The 23,644-nt window shown below is 41.1% G+C and overlaps 1 protein-coding gene across 1 annotated transcript in view; it reads right to left on the bottom strand.

Annotated features, from left to right (window-relative positions):
• Positions 1–23,644, bottom strand: part of glra4a (glycine receptor, alpha 4a) — an 82,170-nt gene that overhangs the window by 16,818 nt on the left and 41,708 nt on the right. The gene's annotated exons all lie outside the window — the stretch shown is intronic.

The following is a 23,644-nucleotide window of genomic DNA, read 5'->3' as shown; positions in this document are numbered from 1 at the left end:
ATTGAGATGATGTCAATTGGCTCTACAGCCGTCTCTGTTCTGGTTCATCTTGAAAGTGTTTTAAAAGCTTTCGTTGGGAACTCAACTCATCCAAGCACACCTTTATGGGGCTCGCTTTGTGCATGAGGAAAACAAAATGTCTTCCCCAAACTGTTTGCGCACAGTTGGAAACACACAATTGTTTAAAATGTCTAGCCATGAGGTGGAATTGATATTTTTCAGAATTTAGGGTTCAAGGACAATACCCGATTATTCGAAAGTCTTTCAACCGAAATGTCCTCAAAAAGTCAAAATCATTTAAAAGGACAGCAAATCTCATGAGGGTTAAAATGTGTATGTAAAATATATACAATAGTTAATCTTAATACTAAATAGTACTGTAATACATTTAATTAAAAAAAAATAAAAAGAAGAAGTTTCCTCAAAATAATGTATTTTAAAATGTTCTACACTATCAGCTAGCTAATTATCCAATAAGGTGAATTAATAAAAAAAAAATCATGATATGAACAAGTATATTTTACTTTACCAATTTAGAGGGAAATGCCAAATAGTACAAGAAATATTACCGGACTCTTGATAATGTAAATGCTCCGTGGGCCAAATTAAAAAACGGAAGGGGCCATTAGTGGCTCGCACACAACACTAAGCCCAATTTAGATAATAACCATAGAACCAGAAGTGGAAACCAGAATGACATAGGAAAGCAAGTCTGGCATTTCAGTCCAATATTAGCAATACAAATATTTTTCTGCATCCTGTTTCCTCTCCGTTAGGTGTTGTCTTCAAAGCGTGAGTAAACATTGCCTGTACAGTTAATAAGAGTTTTATGAGCCTGGAATAATGAATTCACTTGACATGATTTCCTATGGGAAAACTGTTTGGCAATTAGCGCAACTTGAAAGTCAACCAGTTTCACAGCACAAACTGTGCTCCCTTGAGAAACGAACAATACGCTGCTATTGTAAGTAAGCAGAAAAAGGAAGAGACTTCCTCTTAGTAAAACAAAATGAAAGCCTCTGCTTGTTGTTTTTGCGTCTCACAAGTCATTCACAACAGAAATGACAAGAAAAGTTTGCAACCACAGTATTTACCAGATAAGCTAACAGTTAGCCTAGCAGCTTCTTCTATTTCTTCTACAACTACAGATTACTCCCCCTATGTCGCATTTCTTCACCCCGAGCTTTATTCCATATTTTGAAGTTATAACTTTAAAAGGGTTCGACAGTACACGCGCTAGTCCGAATTTAGCGCCGCGTGACTCCAGTGTAGTGAAACGTGCGGCAACATTCCTGGTCTACTGGAATAGATGCAGCGTAATTAGAGAGCAAGAGGAAGGGGCAGATCAAATTGCACGATCTATTTGTAGGTGTTGCTTCTCTGTGTGTGTTAATGTAGCAGTTGTTTGAAGGTTACATTTATGCTAACTTTCATTAGCCCGTCTAAGGTCTTTGACATTGTATGTCAGCGGTAAGCTTGCAGACTTTAAATCAGACAAAATTAGATGATTTGGTTGAGCATTTTGGTGTTTTAATACACTAATTCGAATTCCCTTTATATTTTATTTAGGGAACTAAGAACTCGCGCTTGTTTACAATGTTCACTCGTTGTCTGCAATATGTTTAGAAGTGTGTTTTAATAAGTTTAAATGTGTTAAAAGTGTGTGGAAGAGGTACGATTATCAAATGTGGTTTTTGGTATAGTCTTTCTACATCATACATTTCTTCTTGACTTCTTCTTTTTTTTGTATCAGCAACATACTGCCTCCTATTGGCCAATCTTGAGACTACAACAGATATGTTTATTTGTGCAGTGTGCTTTGTTGGTAATCTCAACGACATCACTCACTATAAGATCGGGAAAGCACACACACGGCCAATATTTACTCGTAAAAATCAGTTCAGATATTAAAAACCGGTTTATGTGTATTTAGACTCACATACAGAGAGTTTGTTTTGGAAGGAATTTGGAGAGCCATCAGATAATAACGCACTATAAGCCTCCGGGCGGGGGCAGGGGGGGGGGGGGGGGTGGAGGGGGGGAATCGCCTTTGCGAAAAAATAATGCTTCCACTCTCTGGACCAATTAGGCTAAAACTTTCTTGCATTGTTACTCATGCTGAATGTTTGTGTGCAAGTTTTATGAGCAGCTCCTCACACACACCAGGATTCATCGAAAGTATTTTTCCATGAGTGGCTTTGGGCTTTAATGAATACTGTCATCCTTGCTGATTTAGGCGTGTTTTCAAATGAAAACTCTGTCGTCAGTTTTAATCGAACTACTAACTTTATCATTCCATTTGATCCGATCCAGCTGGCAAAATGTTTAAATGGGGACAAAAGTACGCATGTGTGTGATTAGCATATCGTTATACAGACATTACCGAATGAATGAATGAGGATGATTTGCTCGTAATTTGCTGTCCAATTATACGATCGATAGATCAGCAATCGTGCGGGGACGGTCTCATCTTCATTAACTCGACAGGGCGATTTTAGGGCAGGTTTGTAATCTTAAGGGACCCACGGGAGCCAAATGACCTCAAAGCTGAAAAGTTCGTGCAGTTGTACAAATGGGAATTCAAGCAATAAAATGTTGTATAAAAACAAACAAACAAAAAGCCGAATAAAACTTCAGAATTGTCATGCATGACAATAAATGGCTTACAACTTTTTTTTTTAAATGTATTTTTGTGAGGTCGGTTGGGATCTATCACTATCATGGTATGATGTCATCTTATCATGCCAGACCTCAGTTAGCTCAGGAGAGCTCATTTGAGATAAACTCTGCACTTGTCATGGCATACTTTTTTTATTTTTTATTTTAGATGATATTACAAAGTTTTTATGCCACTAAAATTCAAAGATTCTATATCATTTGCTGATAATATTTCTATTGGTGGAGCTTGGTCACATGACGTATAATCAGGAAGTGCAAGCCAGAAGGACATCAGGGTCTCGCTGCAGACGCTGGGCGAGTGCAGCTTCACCGGAAACACGTGACTTTAAGCTTCTTTTTTTTTTAAGCAAATAATTTTTTAAAACAAATAAACAACTTTTTAAACTAACTTATTTAGTTAATTAGAACAAAACAGCATACAAAACATGTAGACAATTTGAATATAAACAGTGTATACAACATCAACAACAGCAACTCCATCGGAAACGCGTCGCCTCTGAACAAAGCCCGACGTACAGACAGACTTAACATAGTCGACCTTTGTTTGTTTATTTATTAATTTTTTTATTTACTAAGGAAAACAAACGTTTTGAAAGGACATTGAGGAGGGTTGCCTTGTTGGTATTTGATCATTTGAAGAATTTATTGTGTGGTTTAGACCTCTTTTTTGTTTTGTTTTCTTTTCCTTTTGTCTTGTTCGAATGCACGGTTCTATGTTTAGTTGTGTGCTCAGTTTGCAATTCTCATGTTCTGTGGAGAAAGACTTGGGATGCTGGTTTTTGGATTAATAAGGGGGTCAAATGGCTTGTGTATTATAACACTATATCGCCACTGGGTGCTATCCTCAAACTTGTTTTCAATTGCATGTGACGCGCTATTCATTTGTTTACACCTAAACAAAAAGTTAGGAGTACTTAAGTGTGAGTTATTCCTAAATTTTCAAATGCTTGCATTCGAGCCATACGTTTTAAAATGCTTGAATTTGCAATTTAAAATGGAAAGGTGCTGCCTGCAGAGCACAGAATGATGCGCAGTACTTCTTCGCCACCCACCTCAACTGCCGAGGCTAGCGCTTTTGTTATTTAATATTTCCATTACAACATCAATCAGATTCCATCCACCTTATTTCATTGTTGCATACTTCTTTCCTCTTCTAGCTTCTTTCAATTTTAACGAGTTGAATTTGACATCTTTAGGTCGATTTATCTTCGTAAACTTTTCAAAGCTTTGTCACGTTAGCTGTGTTTTGCTAGCCCAATGTAGACAAAACGAACCTCGTGCAAGTTGAATATTCTAATTGGGTGGATTTAATTTATTTCAAGTTTTACAAACTCTACAATGAGCACAAATGGAGCATACACATTAATATTCAAAAGTACAGATACCTGAAAAAAAGTATTTAAATAGTGCATATCTCTCTTGTCTTTCTTACATTCTGGTCCAACTTTCCATCACATTCCCTCGTCGAAACATTCAGCGGTCAACACGAAGATACACAGAAAGGGGATTGATGGTTAGCCCGGTGTAGTTGGAGGAAGACATTGATTACAGACGGTCTCTTGGCTTGTGCCAACACAAAGCTATAAAGTATGTCCACTTTGGCCTGGAGTGCAATTTTTTTCTTGACGGGCGGCCACAAAGCTGCACAAACAAATGACTGTGGCCATAAAGACCCGAGTTTTCACTTCAACGTATTGATGGGACAACAAGGGCCCCAGATGGAAGATTGAGTTCATCCCGAACAAAGACAATTGCGTCTTGAATCCAAATTTCAAGTCAAACTTGTCGTTAAGTGCGCAACGGCAACTTTCTGATTTACTTGATTTAAATGCGATGCTTTTGTGGTCACGTGACACACGCCCCCCTGTGGTGCGTTTGCCATTTACGTAGAAGATACACGTCTGTGAAACAGAAGCTGAAGCTCTTTCACGTGAACGAGGACTTAAATGGTCTGCAATGGAGAGAAAGCAGCATGCGTCTTGCTCGCTTTCCACAAAAAGTACTGTGTGACAGCTCTATTTGTTGCGGTCTGTTCACATTACCAGTGCCTTGCATTTGGTCCCTCGGCATTCAGCGTGGACTTACTTGACTTAATCCTCCTCTTACTACCACCACTATCACGTCACAGTTATTGAAGGTTCGAAGCCTATCAACACTATACAAAAACGCACAGAAAGAAATGTAAAGCAAAAATATATCATACACATCAAAGATGCTGGTTATTAAATTCATCAATGTGTGCAGATTGTTACAGCCAAATTTTACTCGTTGAAGTGGGCTTTAACAAGTTTTGCCAATTAGTGGAGCAAAAAATGCTGAAGTCATCAAAATTAAATCTGGCAGGTTAAGGCAGGGGTCATGTACCGCTTACGTAATGATTAATGCAAATGTCTCCCAGTTTGATAGATACTTCTTAAATAACAAACTTGCTCAAATAACTCGACAAAGTGCAATTTCTGCAGAAATTGCGTGGGACTGCTGAAAAGCGGAATGCTATTAGCTGGATGCTAAGATTTGAATGGATGTGCTTATGAAGTCAATTGAAACTAAACTACTAAAATGTGGTCCAAGCGGGGTTTGAACCCAGGTTCTCCGTGGTGGAAGGCAGTTTCTATAACCATTGAACTAACTTGCCTGGTTTGAAATCATGGCTAATGGTGTAATTATTTTGAAAAGTATTTCTTGATATGGTATTCAGTTCATATACATGTATATCGCTTAGCAGAATGGAAATTATCAACACTGATAATAAGTTAGGGTTACATTGGCCAACAGGCAGTTTATATAGTAGCACAGAGGCTGAAAACTGATTGGACAAAAACATTGAACGATCACATTCACATACTGGAAGCAGTGCAGGCAGGAAAATCATTATGAAATGAAAAGAATAGGCTGTTCAGTAGAGCTGAATAAAATTGTATGTAAAAAAAAAAAAAAAAAGTAGGTCAGTCCTTGGAAAAATATTGTTTGTAATTTATTTTTTTTTACATAATAATCAGTGGGGATGCCGTCTATGAAGCCTCCGTTGAGGAGCCTCAGATTAGTCAGTGAGCGATCAAAGTTGCCATCTAATCAGATGGGGCACCCATAAGCCCATTAAGTGAACATATTCTCTTAATTGCCTTTTCATTAACGAGGCTGCTGATCGGGAAAGCACATCGCCGAGCAGCGCGGCGGCTCCCGAGCAGGAAGCGTTCTGAGCCATTAGACGGCCACGCGCGCACGTGCTAACTTTTAGTGCTATTAGCGTAATGGAGACACAGAAAATTGGACTTTCCATGTTGGAACACATTGCTCGCCAAATTGGCCTTGACTTCTACATCATAGGGAAGGTCAACTTTCCGCCACAGCACAAGAATTGACTCGCAGGCTTTATTTACACATCCAAGTGCAGCATGTTTTATGGCTACGCCGTAATGTTTCATTATTTTTGGCTTCAATGATTCGTGCAGCCCCTCTCTTCACGCTGACGCTGTATGTAATGACCTATTAGCTTCTGGTGCCTCCTCCGAGATCAATAGGCTCAATGGAGAAAGGGATTTGAAATACGATGCAATTTAGCCACACTCGTTTGTCTTCACAGACAATCACCACTGACACAAACTCTGCTTCTTCGGACAGAACAAAAGCTTCTTATTCATAGACAACTAGGGAAGCTTGTTCACAAGTCACTATGATGAACCCAAAGTTCAAACAAACAACCCGAGATTAACTCATTCGCTCCCAGCTATTTTCACTGAAGCAACCCCCTTCCCTCCCAGCTGCTTTGCTGAATTTTGCAAGGCCCACAGAATATTGTGTTATATTAGTATAAAAACATGGAAGCTACCAAAATAAAGATTAGAGTCTCTGCTTTTATCAGGAAAGGGTCTGTTTCCATTTTGCAGCATTTAGCATTAGAATACAGCTAAGTTTCCTCATTATTCACAAACCTGGGAAAAAAGAGCTTGTTGCAACATTGCCCTGGATGATCTCTTATACTCTGCTGCCACCTGCTAACCGTTTTTTTGTAATAACTACCATTGCTTTAAGCGTCCTCTTCAGGTCAGAAGCTGCATCAAAGCCTTATGTATTCTCTAGCATATAAAACATATAAATACGTTTTTGGGAATGCAGGACAAAGTATTAAAAAACAAATTCATACGTTTTGGGGTTTGAATGAGTTAAAGTTATCAAAGTCAGCTGGGATAGACTCCACCTTCTTGTGACCCTGACCGGGATATGCTAAAATGGATCAATGGAACGATAATCCCAAATGAACCTCAAATCCTGCTATGGGGTAGATGTCACGGACTTCCGACTTCCGGGTTTCACACATCAGCGTCGTTTCCGGCCACCGATTGCCGTGTTCCAACACTCGCAGGGCGTCTCAACTCTCTGAAATGCTTTGGACATCTGAGACAGACACACTACACCTGTCGACGGGAACGCGCAACCGAGGGCCACAAAGGCGGAAGCGCAAGAACTGGGACGCGGCCCACACGTGGCAAACAGGAAACGGAAACAAAGCGGATGTGTGAAAACCAGGAAGTCGGAAGTCCCGCCTCCTCTGTGGCATATACCCATAAAGTAGTCAATTTATGTGGCATTTTATCAATCTTGCGTTTGTATTCACTAGGCTATGTTGACTAGCTAGCAACGTGTGTCTGAAGCTACTTTCTCCAGTACATGATCTATGTGCCCCGGTATTCTGATTAATATTGTTATTCATCATATTATTATACACAAAATAAACAATCATTTTTAATGAATATCATCTGGTAAATTCAGTCAAAATGCCAACGATAGATCAAATCAAATGTAAAACAAAAAACAGAAGGTTAGTTTTGCAGGTTGCTCTAAGGACAAATCATTCAACAGGAAGAATTTTACAAGTCACTTCACTGGCACAAGCTTACTGAGCAGACTTTGTTGCTGTTGTTGTTGTTTTTTAAATGAGAGCATTTTATATCTCTATATATTTTTGATCCAAACCCCGTATATGATCAATGATACGGATACGTACGTGTTGAATTTTTGTTTTGCTTGAAGTTTATTGTTCGCTTTCATGAAATGGAAAGACTATCTCTGAAAAGAGTGAGCCGTGACTTCTGGACAAATGGGAGCTGCCGGCAGTGATTTAGATGTCTGGAAGCAGTCAACGAAAATGACAGGTGAAGGAAAATGATAGCGATTTAAGTTGAAAGAATAGAATAGAGGAAGAAATAGTGGGAGGATTAAGTACTTTGAGCAGTGGCACAGGAGATATTCTCGATGGATAAAACAGTGTTTACTGGGCTCGCTGTTAGTCCTTCATCTGTGAATCATTTCTATTGTTCTCCTTATCAATGTTGATCTTTTTTGTTTTGTTGCAGAAGCTAATTAGTTGAAGCTGGAGCTAATAGAAAATGACGCAAGTATCTCTTGTCAAAGCTTATTAAGCTGCCTCTATGCAAAGCCCAGAGTTTAATGATTTCGATCAATCCACGCTAACCCTGAGTAAATTGCAAGTCTGTGCCAGGCATACTAATACATATGTGAGGATATATGTCAGTCTTGCGGGAGCTTGACATCTGCCCGGCGCAAGTGATGTTTCCGGGCTCGGTAACGAGAAGGGTGCAATGCGAGCCAAGCCCGACGATAGGATTTATGTTCTCAATGGCTTGTTTCCTACTCTGAACGGCGGCTGCCACCTCAGGCTTTTCCAGCGCGGCCCTAACTGATCTGCCTTTTTTCAGCCTGGCGACTTCAGAGATGTATTTGTGCAAAAGGCAATATCCGTCTCTTGGTGATTTAATGCTTTTACCCGCCGGGCCACTAAACACTGCATGCTAAGAACTATCCTAAAACGACGACGTCTTGACTCCGTGACTGTTGATTGCTATAAAACAATCTCACGGGGGGAAAGAGTTGTTCCAATTACATATCCTTCTTTTGGAGCTCATCTCTGAGACTGCATTGATAGCCCGGAGCTAAAGATGAGGCGATTAATTTCGGGTTTGAGTCAAGATAAATCTCTTCCAGGATCGAGGGACTTGACTTGACGAACAAAGACAGTATATTGGCAAATGTTTAAACCAGTTACACCAGTGGGAAAGCTTCCATTCTTCTGGGAAGACATTCGAGGGAAAATAAGGGTTTAGACCAAACCCTAAATAGACTAAGTGCAATTTCTGCAGAAATTGCGTGGGAATGCTGAAAGCTGAATGCTAAGTTGAACGCATTACAAAGTGTTACTTGTATTTGAAAGATAAGTGAATAAAAATAACACCGGAACTGAAATCTGTCAAGGGTGGGATTCGAACTACCGCCTCCTGTATCACTGGACAAAGCTCCGCTGCACTAGCTGAAGAGTGTAGTTGTTGATAAGAAACTCACACAAACTCCATAATGGATGTACGGTCATAGATAACTTTCCATGAAAACGCAGTCATTTATGGGCATCGTGACATTTGACCCAAAGCACTCTGAACAACATGCCATCAAACATCCATTAGAACTAAAAATAGGACGAGAAATGCCAGTACTTGGAGGTTTACTATTCACCCGTAAGCAATGTTTGTGATACACTTGTAGACAGGCCAACGGGAGATGAATCTCGCATAAGGCCTCCTCAGACAAAGTGATCCTCCAGATGTCTCAACAAGCCTCTCTGTATTCAGACCACATTTCACCACGGCCCAACATCCGATATCAGCACGGACTGCCCCCCCCCCCCCCCCCCCCGTCAGTCTGAGCCACAAAGAGATGGTAAGACTTCTAAAAACCGGCAAGGAGGGGCTTGGCACGACGGCGAAGGAGAGCTATCGTGTACCAGCGGAGGGGCAACGAACAAAAATATCTGCTTTATTCTCAAATGGTTTCTAATCACCAAAAGCTTTCAGTTTGTTTTCTCATGTTTTTGGAAAGCTTGAACGTAATCAACCGTATTTGTTCTTGGGCCACGCCCCCAAAACCCAGCACATCTCGATCAATATCATTTTGACCCGAGCCTACAGCTTATCTCTGCTTGCAACTGCACGTTCAGTTATTGAAACTTGCTGGTGCCCGCCTGTGTTTATATCAGTGCTCGCTGCTGATATGAATCTTGTATGCGCACAGTTGTGATCCCAAGATGCTGTTCAAAGCAAGATGTCAACTCTCATTACTTTGCGGCTAATCCAAGTGCACTCGGGAGCTCAAACGTCTACCGCGTTTAATTCAGTTTAATACGGTATTTGCGCAAGAAAGAAACTGCCGTCAGATCTGTAAAATTTGTCATAGAACTGAACCTGTTCAATGGGATTGAGTACGATCTAAGGTTCTATGAAAACTATTCTTAGAAAATATTATTAGGGACATCCTTGTATTTTCCTACCCAGCCATATTAAAATAAATCCCGGTTAATTGTAGCCTGGACAAATCCACAATATAACCTGTATTGTAGAGGTAATAATGCAAAAAAGCCAAGGTGATTGCATGCTAAAATGAAGCAATATGGAATGTGTTATTCAGTCTGCATCCAGATGAGTTTCTGCTTGGACATTTTCTGGACATAAAAAGACGGCAGAGGAAGGTCTCCACATGTTCTGCTATGCATCTACCCCGCCGCATCAATTCCCCCCCACCACCATCATTTTCTCATTTTAAAGCCGTTGGGAAATCTCTCCCGCTGGCTGAAGAGAAGTAGATTACGCTCAATGTACAGTGAACATGTAATTAGAATCACTAGACTGCTTGGCTGCGATGATTAATGCCCTCTTTTGCGACATGCAGCAACATTGATGCGGACGGAGATGTCCGCTTCCATCAGTCTCAGCGTGAATCAAATCCTCTGACACCATGTGTGCTCGTCTCCCTTTCCCACTAACCGATTTCCAGCTGCCACAATCTTGTACGTCGATTAGCCACATGCTAACCTTAAGCTACTTATGGGATGGTGTTTTCCCTTCTTAATTTGGCATTATCCTTCGGTTGGCCTTCCGCTGCCCTGACCTCCCATTAATTGCTTGTGGTTGTAGCTTATGGAGGTGTAAGGTTATCGATGGCATTCTAGTTTTAACCATGGGGGGGTGGGCATGCGCACATTGTAGGTTTGAGAGGTCAAAGGGTCAACGGTTTCAGTCCCGAGGGCAGCACGTCTGTCCAGTGCAACAAATATTTATTAGGTTGTAGGCGTTTTACTCGTATCTTGCATCAATCCGAAAGCATGGAAGTTTGGTTCACTGCCAACTAACGAACTTCAAGGTTGTTCACACTTTTGGTTCTTTGGCTCAGATCAAATAGTATGGTGCGTTTTGTAGTAGACACAACAATAACCTCCAACAATAACGACAATGTTGGTCGTTTTACCAAAATACGACCAAGTGTCACATATTTTAGTTCAGCGAACTCTATTGGCCATAACAAAACAATACAAAACTGAAACTCGTAATGTAATAACTGGTAATATCTATCTTACTGGTAATTTCTTACTGAGCTAACAGTCCAGTAATGATATTAATGTTCATTTCTAGTGTTGACATGTATGTCAATTCGCCGTTGGACTAATGGTTGGGGTTAGAATGAGGCTTTCAGTGAGGTTGTACAGTTCATGTTATGTCTTTACATGGGGCATTAATGGTTGCGATTAGGAAAACAATCACTGGACAAATAGCTCAGTCAGATAAACACTCGTCTTCCGACCAAACGGAGTGGGTTCCAGATAGAAATAGCTAAACTAAAATATGTAACACTTGGTCGTAATATGGCACCTTTTCAAAACGACCCATGTGGTCGTATTTATTGGAGGACTGTCTCAGTAGATGCCATCAGACCAAAAATTGCCCATTGAAAAGCTAACCTGTCAAGTGTGTCAGCCTATGATTGACTGGTGATTGTTCATGGGTCGTTGAGGAGAGGAAACGTTACAGAAAATGAATGGATGGATGCTGCCTTGGAGCTAAAGAGTCACACAGACAACAGCTGATGCATTCCACATGACACACTTTTTAACCTTGACCCTCAAGTTGGAGCAAAGATGCTGGCTGATCTACAAGAAGGCGGTCAAACAGCTGAGTTGAGTATCCATCATCTATTTTAACGCGGAAGATCCAAACCCACATCTTATCCTCGGCGAATGTTTGCGTGTTACTGTTCTCGTAAATCCAGAGACATGTTCGGCATTTCAATGAAAGTGGATTGAAGGGCTGTATTGTTCCAAGTTGAAAAGGAAATGTCAAATTACCTAACCAGCTCATTTCGTTTCGTTACAGACGATATTATTGCAGAAGAAATACAAGACAGGCGAACAAAAGCAACTGACGTGAGTGAAAACATTAACTCCCTGGTGAAAGGGATCATTGATTTAGTGCTGTTCAGCAGCAGAAGAATGCCTTTAACTATTCCAGGCATCGTACTGGGAGAGGAACATGAACGTTCTGTACATCTTGCCCCGTAGATAATCAATTCAAGCAGCAAACATCAACAACAAGAACATTTCAAGAAAGTAAGTTTGTAAAACACAAGTTGGCTTTTTACATTTATATAGAAAGATGTAAAAGTCATTTCGGGGAAGTTTCCAGGCGTTACTCCTAACAAAAACACAACTACAGAGACCAAGTCATGCAAAATTAACCTCAACCTGATCTATACCAACTGCCTCTCGCAAAACGAGAGCAGCTGGTCCACTTTAAGCTTCTATTCGGCCTTGAAGATCATTTATTTTGAGGCAATTGCTGTCCCTCTCGCACTGTACTGGTAAATTAGCCGAAACAACGCTAACTTTTGAAGTGCTCATGCTAAGTTTTAGACGTTAATATTCTAATTAAGTACTGTAGACGTCGGTAACGTAAGCTTAAAGATACCATTTACACTTTCCACTCTCTGTGGACTTGGAATGCTAATGCTAAAAACAACGCTAACAATAAGACAAGCTTCTTGCCTCAGTTGTAGTTAGATCTGATTTGAACGCAATAATAAGTGGCAATGGAGAAAAAGCCTTCAGATTGACATTCTCGCGCCAAGTCTGCCTTCATGAGTGAAAATACAACCTATGCTGTCTTTGCAGTGGCTCGCCTGCATTTTATGATTAACTTTTGTAGATTTGGGACCTAACTAGAGTGACCAGAGTGATTTCGTTCTGTTCCACTTTACTGCAGGTCCTGTCTCGGTGTCTCGTTTTTGTTTTGTTGTTTTTAGTCCAGTGAGCAAGCCAATTGTTTAGGCCATGTGTATGTCAATCACACAGTTGCCAGTTATTCATACGATAAACGCATTCAAAAGGAATTTAACTGTTCAATTTCTTCCTTCTTCCTATTTACTTTCACAATCAGGTCTGCGTTCTCATTTTCATTCGCATCTGATCGCTGGCAGATGTGTTTTTGTCATACCGGAACTAGAAGTACTTCCTGCTCCCGTGTCTAAGAATCATGGGAAATGTAGTCGTACAAGCCTAATGCTGCAGTCGCCTGTCACACCCAATGCAAGCTGAGATTTTCTGGTGATATATTTCCAATTCTACAATGTGCGACCAGTGCGAAATAAACAGCCCAGCCGGCTTCCGATAGCTGCTGGAACAGAGCAAAAAATGTTAGATAATGGCTCTCAACCAAGATAGCATTTGGCATTAGCTATACGTAATAGCACAACCTGATTGAGTAGCTATTAAATGTGTTATCAATCGGTCATGGTGAAATAATAATAATAATTCTTGATTCTTGGGGTATTTTGACAAAAATTGTCACTGGTACGATTGGGAGCTAATTTTAAATGCTGAACGAAAAAGCAATTCAGTCAGTAACGCGCATTTCAAGCAGTTATTGGTTCATCATAACAAATTAAGGCAATACACCCATCAGTCGACTAAGAATTGTTGAGACATCTGTGAGCTTTCCTTACCACTGAGGCAAGTCCAAGTGACAAGTCCTGAAACAGCTCAATTTGCTTTAAGCACCCCCCCGGGGTGATGTCTTTCTCAAGAGCCCCTCGAGGGGCCGGACCCGCATTGCATGTCTTGCAGTTTTTCTGGAAAACAAAAGGCCGATGGCTGCATAAATCCTTGAGCCCGTTCAGGGGAGGGGAAAAAAAAAGGCAGGACAAGCAGGCTTTAACCCACAATCCTGTTTGACATACAGTGTTGCACTTTCTTTCTGTGAAGTGGATTCAATTACACTAGAATGATTTAATTCCAGCTCCTGCTTGAATTGGAATATTTGGTGTTGTAATTTGTCTCTCAAATCTGATATACTTCCATCTATTATGAAGTTACGGAAACATGATGATATCCTTACGTCTGGGAACAGCAGCTTTTCACAGCTCCTCGTTCTTCTGTGCGGGAAATAAAAGGCTTGTTTCCATTTTTATATAATTACACTTTAATACTGTGCCCCCACCTGTCAAGGACAACCAGTCATCTCACTAATGTGTGGAGAAAAGACTCTGCCAGAAAACTGGAGGTCGGAGCACAGGGGATTTATGGAAGTAGATGATCTTCAGAGTTTAATCCTTGAAACAACTTTGGGCTGTGTATAAAAAGGCTGTCGCCAAAACTACTTGGGACAAACACAACAAAATGCTCTCGTGTTGTCCAGGAAAGGTTAAGAGACTTCCCTTCTAAGTGGTTTGACGATAGACTGCGCGATAGCTACCTGTTGGAGCATCACTGAGATGAACATTTCATTGCCTAAAGACTTTTTATTGTCGTCCCTGTGCAAAGGAGGTTATATTTTACCAGCTTTTGGAGGTTATGACTACAGCGGATATTTTTACTTAACAAGTGTTCCAGACCGGAACGACAACAGCGACAAAGTGCATCAGTTGTCCTTCTCTCTATAGGATTTTGTAACACTGAATCGATTTTCGATAATGATGATGAGGGATCTTGAGACATTTTTCAACCTCAAAAGGAAGCAATTTGTCATTCAAAACTCATGATAATCCTTTTTTTTTTCACCATTTAGAATAAATGGATTTTGTGACATTAACTGAAACAAAATGGAGTGCAGTACTGACAGAAAATGCTAGAAACAGACTTTTATTCCGGTGATAATGAGAAAAGAGTATCAACTTGTTTGGTGCTTATATTGTGGCAGAACACAATATTCTGTGGGTTTTGAAACAGCAAAATGTCTGGCAATATGGGCAACTACGCTTTGAAAATGGCTTGCAGTTAATTTCCCCAATTAATCGATCAAGGGAACGTAGTAGAATGCTCATCCGGACACAAAACTATGCTTGAAAACTTCCACTTGTGTGGCTCTATTTTCATGGACAGGAGCATGTGCAAATGTGTAAAAACTAGACTTTAGATCAGATAAAAGCAGGTCAAATTTGTGGTGCAGGTGGTGTACCGTGATTTGGGTGGATTTGACTGGTTGATGTCATTGTATTTCATTCACATATATGACAACAGCATGCATCAATCCCTCTGAAACATTGTAGAAATCAATTCATTGAATGTATATATATTTTTTTATGATTGTACAAAAGGCTGCTAAAAGAGTGCAATACTGGCACCTTTAACTAATTTGCTCTCAAAAATGTATAAATATGTTTTGAAATGTTTTAAGTGTCCCAATCACGCATTTATACATTTATGTTTTTTTTTTATGCTAGAGCATACAGAAGGCTTTGATGCAGCCTGCAGAGAACGGGTGAAGAAACTTTAGTAATTACAAAAACGGCCAGCAGGTGTCAGCAGAGTATAAGAGACAAACAAGCTGATTTCCCCACAATTTAAAGCAGATTTGTGAATAATGATGAAACTTAGCTAAATTCTAATGCTAATTGCTGCAAAACTGAAACAGATACAAATACACTTCTTTTATTTCCTGATGAAAGAAGAGACTCTAATCTTTGTTTTGGTAGGTAGCAATAGAACATAATATTCTGCGGGCCTTGCAAAATCAGTCAAAATGCAGTAAAGTATCTGTGAGCGAAGGGGGTTGCTTCAGTGAAAATGGCTGGCAGTGAATGAGTTAAGGGGGTGGGGCTTAAAGCTCCGATCCACATTGTAGGAAGTAAAAGGAGCTGATAAATTATCAGTATACTACTTTGATTATTATTATTATTATATTTAAAAGCACATGGACACACGATTGGGGGTGGAAGGCAGTTTCGGAGTGCCCACTTCACAGTAGCTAACTTTACATCAGTTCCCTTTTAACTTTAAACGGCATGGCTCAATGGTTGAGTGGTCGTCTCCCATCCGTGAGGTTCTGGGTTTGATCCTCAACCCTGGTGACCATGTCTAAGTGTCCTTGAGCAACCTGAACCTCGATTTGCTCCCAATGGACCTGTCAGCGCCAAATGAATGGATGACTTACATTACATTAAGTTGGATTTAAGTCATTTATCACAGATTTAGTTTGGGTTTGATTAAAGTTGCTATTTAAAGTCTTTGAGTGACCTGCTCAGTCTTGGTGTCTTGGAAAATAATTGTGGGGAAAAAACTATCCACTCATCTTTCCACTTTCCCCACCATACATCAAGAGTTCTGTTTTACGGGGGCCAGATGTTCCTCTCGCTGTAAGTGAAGTTTAATTGGGCCGAACTGCTTGGTCAGACATAATGACATAATGGAGGACTCCATCATGCGTCCCCTCTTCATTGTCCTAATTGCAGCCGGCACAAAAAGAGCGACAGCACTAAAACGTCGGAGCCAAAGTGCGGCTCTTGTCCATAAGTGGACATTTCGACCTGAGAGAGGTGCGCAAATTGCATTGCATTACCATATTGTGTCATCTGCGCTGGGGCTCGCATTGCATTGCTGTTTGATCGTATCGAGCGTGTCAACACAATGTCACCTTGGGCGCCGGTAAACACATTCAGTGAAGTGTCATAAAAAAAAAAGAAGAAGAAAAAAGACACTTATCGTTTTAGCCAATGACGAAGGAGCAATTGGACCACTGGATAAACTATTACGCCACTGTGTTGACTTGCTGTTGGATTCACGTTTGTATATTAATATTTGATCTCATCAGTCTCGTTTCTTGGCATCAATGTGGCGTCATTTCACGCACTTACACTTCCAGCAGCTACTGCAGGTGAAATGTTTACTCGTAAGATGACTCGCATGTGATACACTTCGGCACGCATTTATTATTCATGGGCTTGGCTTTTCATTCCAGCCGGTGGCGGACGCATGTCAGGAGCTCGTGGTTTAGAGCGTATGGGAGCGAGCGGGAGGGAAAGGCGGCCATTTCTTTCCCAAAGAGTGGCGTTCGTTAGAAGGAGAGTATTTAAAGGGGAAGTCAACCCCCCAAAAATCTTGACAATAATAGGTTATATGTGACCTCACTAGTCTAAACATGACATTCTGATTAATATGAGTTATGGAGCAAAAATCGAGCCGTTTTTATCCATCTCAGGGGGCGGCCATTTTGCCATGACGATGACATCACACTTGCTCAGGGCTCAGGCAACGACCAATCACAGCTCAGCTTCAGAAAACAGGTGAGCTGTGATTGGTTGTTGCTTGAGCAACATTGATGCCATCTTCAATCAACAGCAAGTGACAAAATGGCCGCCCCCTGAGATGGATAAAAACGGCTGGATTTTGCTTCATATTAATCAGAATGTCATGTTTAGACTAGTGAGGTTACGTATATTATATTTTTGTCAAGAAATGTTTCAGGTTGACTTCCACTTTAAGTATGGAAAAGAAACAGTTCAAGGCTATCTACATGTGGTCCATTTTGTTGTCCGTCCATTTTCTAAGTACTTCCTCACAGTCCTCATTAGGTTCGCGGATGAGTTGGAGCGGATCCCGGCTCCGAAAATAACCCAATTTTTGTCAAAAATCGGACCAATTTGACCCCATTTCTAGGTTGTAACCCAACGCTCGGTCAAATTGACTTAAGTAACAGTTCAATTTTTGACCACAATTGGGTTAATTTGACCAACAACTTTGGGTTACAAACAAGAAAGCTGGGTCAAATTGACTCAAGTAGTGGGTCGCACCTGTTTTTGACCAAAATTGGGTTATTTTTGACCCAGCAGTTTTTAAGAGTGTATCATTAAAACAGAAAAACAAACTTCATATCCCCACAATACACAATAACTTGTGAAGTTCTCCTAAAGCAAGTAAAACGTATAGAATGCTAATTAAAGTTGATTAATGGCCTCCCTTTTACATTGTGCTCGTGTTGGCATTGTTGCGAGTTAACCGTTTCTTCAGTTATTACCAGCTTGGCTTTTATTTAATTAAATTTTTATTTGAAGTCATTAGCTCGGGTAAACATCCCATCTGTCCTCCTTTCGCACTTCCCATTAATCATAGCTTCTTGCTACGATAGCCGGAACAAGGAAAAGTGGGAATTTCCTTCCCCCCAGCTGGTGACCAGCTTCAACTTTCCAGCCCGCCCAAGTCCAATTTTCTACCCAACAAGCTAGTGCATGTGTGTCAAACATACGGCCCGCGGGCCGGATCAGGCCCACAAAGGGGTGTAATCTGGTCCGAGAGACGATTTTAAAAAGTAAGAACAAATTTGTAATGTCGGACCAATTAATTAACCGGCCACAATCAAAAAATATCAATTTGTAATTTTACATACAGTCCTCAGATGAGCAACGCAACTTGTACATGGAATCGTCCTGGAAGTCATTATTTTACACACAACCTTAAGTTACCGTTTGTTTAATTCTAATTTTTTTTAAAAAAACCATAGACCGACATAAACGGGTTAAAAACGACACTAATCCAATTACTGGTAACATAAACACATATGACAAGGATTAACTTCTTTATAACTTCGATAACTGCGCCATACAATGCATTCTGGGAACAATATATATGTAAAACAGATACATTCAACATGTCCGGAACTCAAACAGGCAAAGTGTTGCCGGGTTCCATTTGCATTCGTGTTGTTTTTTGGAATAATATGATTACAGTTGAGCTCCGTAATTTAGGGCTGGCCAACAAATAGTGAAAATCTTCGTATAATTGACGGCAATTGTTTTTAAGTTATATACCATGATTTTACAGATCCGGTCCACTTGGTAATATATTTTCTCAGCTAATATGAGTTTGACACCCCTGATCTACTGGGTTAAAATAATTAACCCAATCTGTTCAAAAGCTACAGCTACCCTGCAAGTGGGTTAGAGAAACAACTAGGGGTGGGAATCTTTGAATGTCTCACGATTCGATTCCGATTTTTGGGTCTGCGATTCGATCCAGATTTTTGATTAAGAAAGATTTTTGATTCAAAATTATTTGATTGACAATGATTTTTGCTTCAATTTATAGATGTGCAAGTAATTGTAATAATCTACTCCAGTCTGACTTGCTAATGCTAATTAGCGCGCTACTCGCGGCACTTTCATCACTCAAAAGAACGGCTCCACGCTGAAAAAAACCCAAACTTTTATTGGAATAACTTGATCGTGACTTTTTCCTTCTACTCTCTAATGTGGCTTCAACTTAACAGTGTATTAGACCGCGTGGAACCACACTGCCCCTCAGTGGCCAAACCGGGTACAACATGAACAGCGCTACAAATAAAAGGCACACACAGACAAAGGCAAGACAGTATAAAATAATTTAAATAAAATCGATTTTGGGACGTTTAAAAACGATTCTGAATCGTGCTAAATGAGAATCGCGATTCTTATGAGAAATTGATTTTTTGGCACACCCCTAGAAACAACTCAGCTTTTTTTTTTTATGTATTGCCCATCTAGAATCTTCAATTAACCCTGTGCTTCTCAATTATTTTCTGTCATGCCCTTTAGGAAGAAGAAGAAAAAATTGCGCGTATCATTTGTCTCTAAAATTTTTATTAGTGCAAGCAAGAAAAAAAAAATCAATTTACAACAAAGAATCATTTTGTTAACATTGTTTTTTTATCTGTCACAGAAACATGAAAATAAATACATGAATAAATGAGAGTGCCACTGCCACCTAGTGTAGTGGATGTGCAATTACTGTACAGTATAGGAAAAAAGATTATGCATGTTTTTGGAACATTAACTTTTTTTTTTCAATGTGCAGTTGATCCATCCTTCTCCTCAGGATGTCTGCTTTCATGTTACATTTCATTTTTTTTGTCTTGTAAGAACATAAATTAGGAGCGCCACAATGTGGCATATGTCATCTTAATTGGAGGGGGGCGTCTGCGGGGGTCCGACAAATGTGACATAAAACAATAAAGTGAAGGCAGCCATGCAAACGCTCAAATGATTTAACGTCTACAGGCTTGATTATTTCCTGTGAGCCCAACGACAGGACGGCAGGACAATTCAATCCAACTCATTTTAAACCTAGCAATGAAACACTTAAATAGACTTTGCAGTGTGCTTTGACGCTTTATTAACCTATTCACTGTGGTGGAAAGTAACACACGTCCAATAAATCAATAAGAAGCAAAATGGCAGGATAATAGGACTTATTTCCTGATATTTCGCCACATCATTGACTGCGGGCACAAAATAACTTTGCTCATCTCCTTTGACCTTTACATCAACGTCGTTCCCTTTCCCCACTCTCACTTTGTCACGGGTCTGACGCACATCACATGACCACAGGGTGGAGAGCGTACAGTATAGGAGCGTATGTTTACCAACCGGTTTTCTCAGGCGTCAGCACCACAAAATGCCTCCCTCGTCTGTCGGACCTCTAGAATCTTCCGTTACTGTTGTTTCCTGTCAAGCTGGTTTAGCTTTAAGCTAATGCTAGCTATCTCGCCATTAGCATGACGCCTGAGAGGGAACACGGTGTTTGGGTGGCAGCTTTGGGTGTCACAAAAGCATAGAAATACATGAAAGGCATGAACAGGTGTGTTTTTCAGCGGATAGTTAGAATGATGTCACAGAAAAAGTCACCAACTCGCGATTCACATGTTTACGGCACTGTTTGCTGTTAGCTATTGCGTCATAAGGTGATATCGCGATGTATTGCTTTCAGGGGTCTTTTTAAACTTAAAAGAATATATTCACTTTTTGTTTGCTTTGTTTCATGTGTGTTATTTTTACATTGTTTTCTTGAAAACAGTTCACTTTATTATTATTATTATTTATTTTTTTAAACCTTATGATAGTAAAAAAAATCTTAAAATCTAACTTTCAACATTGCCTTATGATGGTAAATGTTTTTGTTTCAATTTTAGCGTTCCAAACACTGTTTAATAAAATTAAAGTTAAATAGTTAAATTGACACTTTTCAGCGAGCATCTCTGCTTGCAGCTACTTTCTATTTCCATTTTTATGCGGAAAGTCACATGACCAAACCATATACAGAATAGCGGACTTCGCGTATGTGCAGCGATATCTTACGTTAACCACGAGCTATTGACATGGTGATGGCACCCAAACCTGCTAGTATATTGTTTTCTTTATCACTGGCATTTTCAGACAAATGTTAAATTCATTTATCAATATTATATAATATGATAAAGTTTACACAGTATGTAAACATGAGGGAAAAAAAGCCTAAACATCACATATGGTGATTCTAGGTAGCTATGGAAGACATCTTGTGTAAAACAAAAGCTATTATACTGGAGCAGAGGTGTCAAAATTAATTGACAAGTAATCGATTATCAAATGAATTGAATATTTTAATAATCGAGTAATCATTTAAAGTGATTGCTGAACTTAAAATGGTCCAAATCCGTTGATTTCAGCCTCTCAACACTAATTATTTTCTCATTTCTGTAGTGACGTAAATGTTAAATATATATATATATTTTTGTATTGCTCAGCTAGACACATTCCGCTAGGGTGCAACAAAATCCCATTCTTTGGTTATCATCCTATTGGTCAAGTGACTTTGTCTGTAACACACACACCACTTCCAACTTCATATCGCGCTCATTCCACATTCTCATTTCCTCTTGTCAGTGACCGTCCCGTCCACATCTTATCAATCAGGCTACATGACAATCTTTTTTTAATTTTTCCTAATCTATGACGTTTCCCATCTTCAAACTCTCCCCACCATTTTTCCTATCTGAGCTTTTTCTCCCAGTGCCAAATGAACTGCATTTCTTTGCTGGCATTTCCCCCTCGCATGCCATTCCGCTCCATCCCGCTGTATCAGATTCTGCCTGTCTTCCGTTCCTCGCCCCTACACGGGTTGAGCGTCTAATTTCTCAGAGGAGATGCTGTCACTTGACTGCTCCCGGGGGCTAAGTGGGCCCAACTCCTCCCTTTCCCCTGCTCGACCCCCTGGGCCCCCCACCCTGCAGTTCCTCGGTGGGATTATGTGACTCTTAATTCCTTTTCCGCTCTCACCTGAAGAGCTTGGCAGGGCATGAAATAGGGAGAGTGCTTCAATGCAAATACACGTTTGGTGACTGGGGTTGAGAAGGAATGGGGTGGGGGGTGGGGTGGGGTTAAGGGGGTGTATTGCATGAACATGAACATTCCATCAACCTGTTTTGAGGGGTGGGTAACTGTTGGGTGTAAACCAGTGCAAAGTGACAGTAAAAGCATTTATAGTTTTTTTTTCACTCATAGAGGCAGTACTTCACTAAGCCACCATATTAACAAGATTGATGTACAGGGTTTCCCCCATTTCTGTATAGGTGGGTTGCCAGACCTTTATTGGCCCGCTGCCATGCTAAGCTAAATTCATTCACACTCAAATTCACACCTGTATGGACAATTTGTGTGTGTTCAGTGTTTTGTTTTGTGTTCCTTGTCTTTCCCGTCGTTTCGTTATGTCTAACTACGTCCACTTGTGTGTTTCTTCCCTTCTCAGTATGTGACCAATCAGTGCCCTAAGCCACTTGTGTTTCCCCAGGTGTGTCTCATTATTGTTGGTGTATTTAGTCTTTTTGTCCAGTCGGTGTGGGAGCATTGTTGACGTTATGCGTGGAAGTTTGTGCGGCTCGTCTCGTCAAGTCAAAGCTCAGCCGTCGTCACAATCAAGTCGTCCTCGCCACAATCAAGTCGTCCTCGTCACAGCCCAGTCATCCACGTTCAGCCAAGTCATGGCGACCAGTCTACTCAGGACCTGTCCAGCCATGGCGACCAGTCGACTCACGTCATGTCCAGCCATGGCGACCAGTCTACTCACGTCATGTCCAGCCATGGCGACCAGTCTGCGCACGTCATGTCCAGCCACGGCGACCAGTCTACTCAGGACCTGTCCAGCCCTGGCGATCAGTCTACTGACGTCCTGTCCAGCCATGGCGACCAGTCTACTCAGGACCTGTCCAGCCATGGCGACCAGTCTACTCATGTCATGTCCAGCCACGACGACCAGTCTACTCACGTCATGTCCAGCCACGGCGACCAGTCTACTCACGTCATGCCCAGCCATGGCGACCAGTCTACTCACGTCATGCCCAGCCACGGTGACCAGTCTACTCACGTCATGCCCAGCCATGGCGACCAGTCTACTCACATCATGCCCAGCCACGGCGACCAGTCTACTCACGTCATGCCCAGCCACGCGACCAGTCTACTCATGTAATGTCCAGCCACGGCGACCAGTCTACTCACGTCATGTCCAGCCACGGCGACCAGTCTACTCACGTCATGTCCAGCCATGGCGACCAGTCTACTCGGGACCTGTCCAGCCCTGGCGTCCAGTCTACTCAGGACCTGTCCAGCCCTGGCGACCAGTCTACTGACGTCCTGTCCAGCCATGGCGACCAGTCTACTGACGTCCTGTCCAGCCATGGTGACCAGTCTACTCAGGACCTGTCCAGCCCTGGCGTCCAGTCTACTCAGGACCTGTCCAGCCCTGGCGACCAGTCTACTGATGTCCTGTCCAGCCATGGCGACCAGTCTACTCATGTCATGTCCAGTTACGTTGACCAGTCCAGTCACGATGTCCTGTCCTGTCACGACAACCTGTCCAGTCCAACTAAGCTATGTCAGGCCCTGTCCAGTTACATCCTGTTCACGCCCATCCAGTCATGGTTGTCTGTTCACTTTTTGTCCTGTTTTTCATTAAAGTTCCACATTTTGCACTTTAGTCATGTCTCACTGCTGTCCTTCCCTGCATTTGGGTCAACCATCCCTCAACCCCTCACACCCACCATGACACAATTTCAAGTCAGTCTACAGTTACAAT

This window comes from Leptonotus elevatus, chromosome 9 (genome assembly GCF_054856555.1).
Source record: "Leptonotus elevatus isolate MCC_2025b chromosome 9, RoL_Lele_1.0, whole genome shotgun sequence".
Taxonomy (NCBI): Eukaryota; Metazoa; Chordata; class Actinopteri; order Syngnathiformes; family Syngnathidae; genus Leptonotus; species Leptonotus elevatus.
The sequence above is the reverse complement of the archived record's forward strand: the minus strand, read 5'-3'. Positions and strand labels throughout refer to the sequence as shown.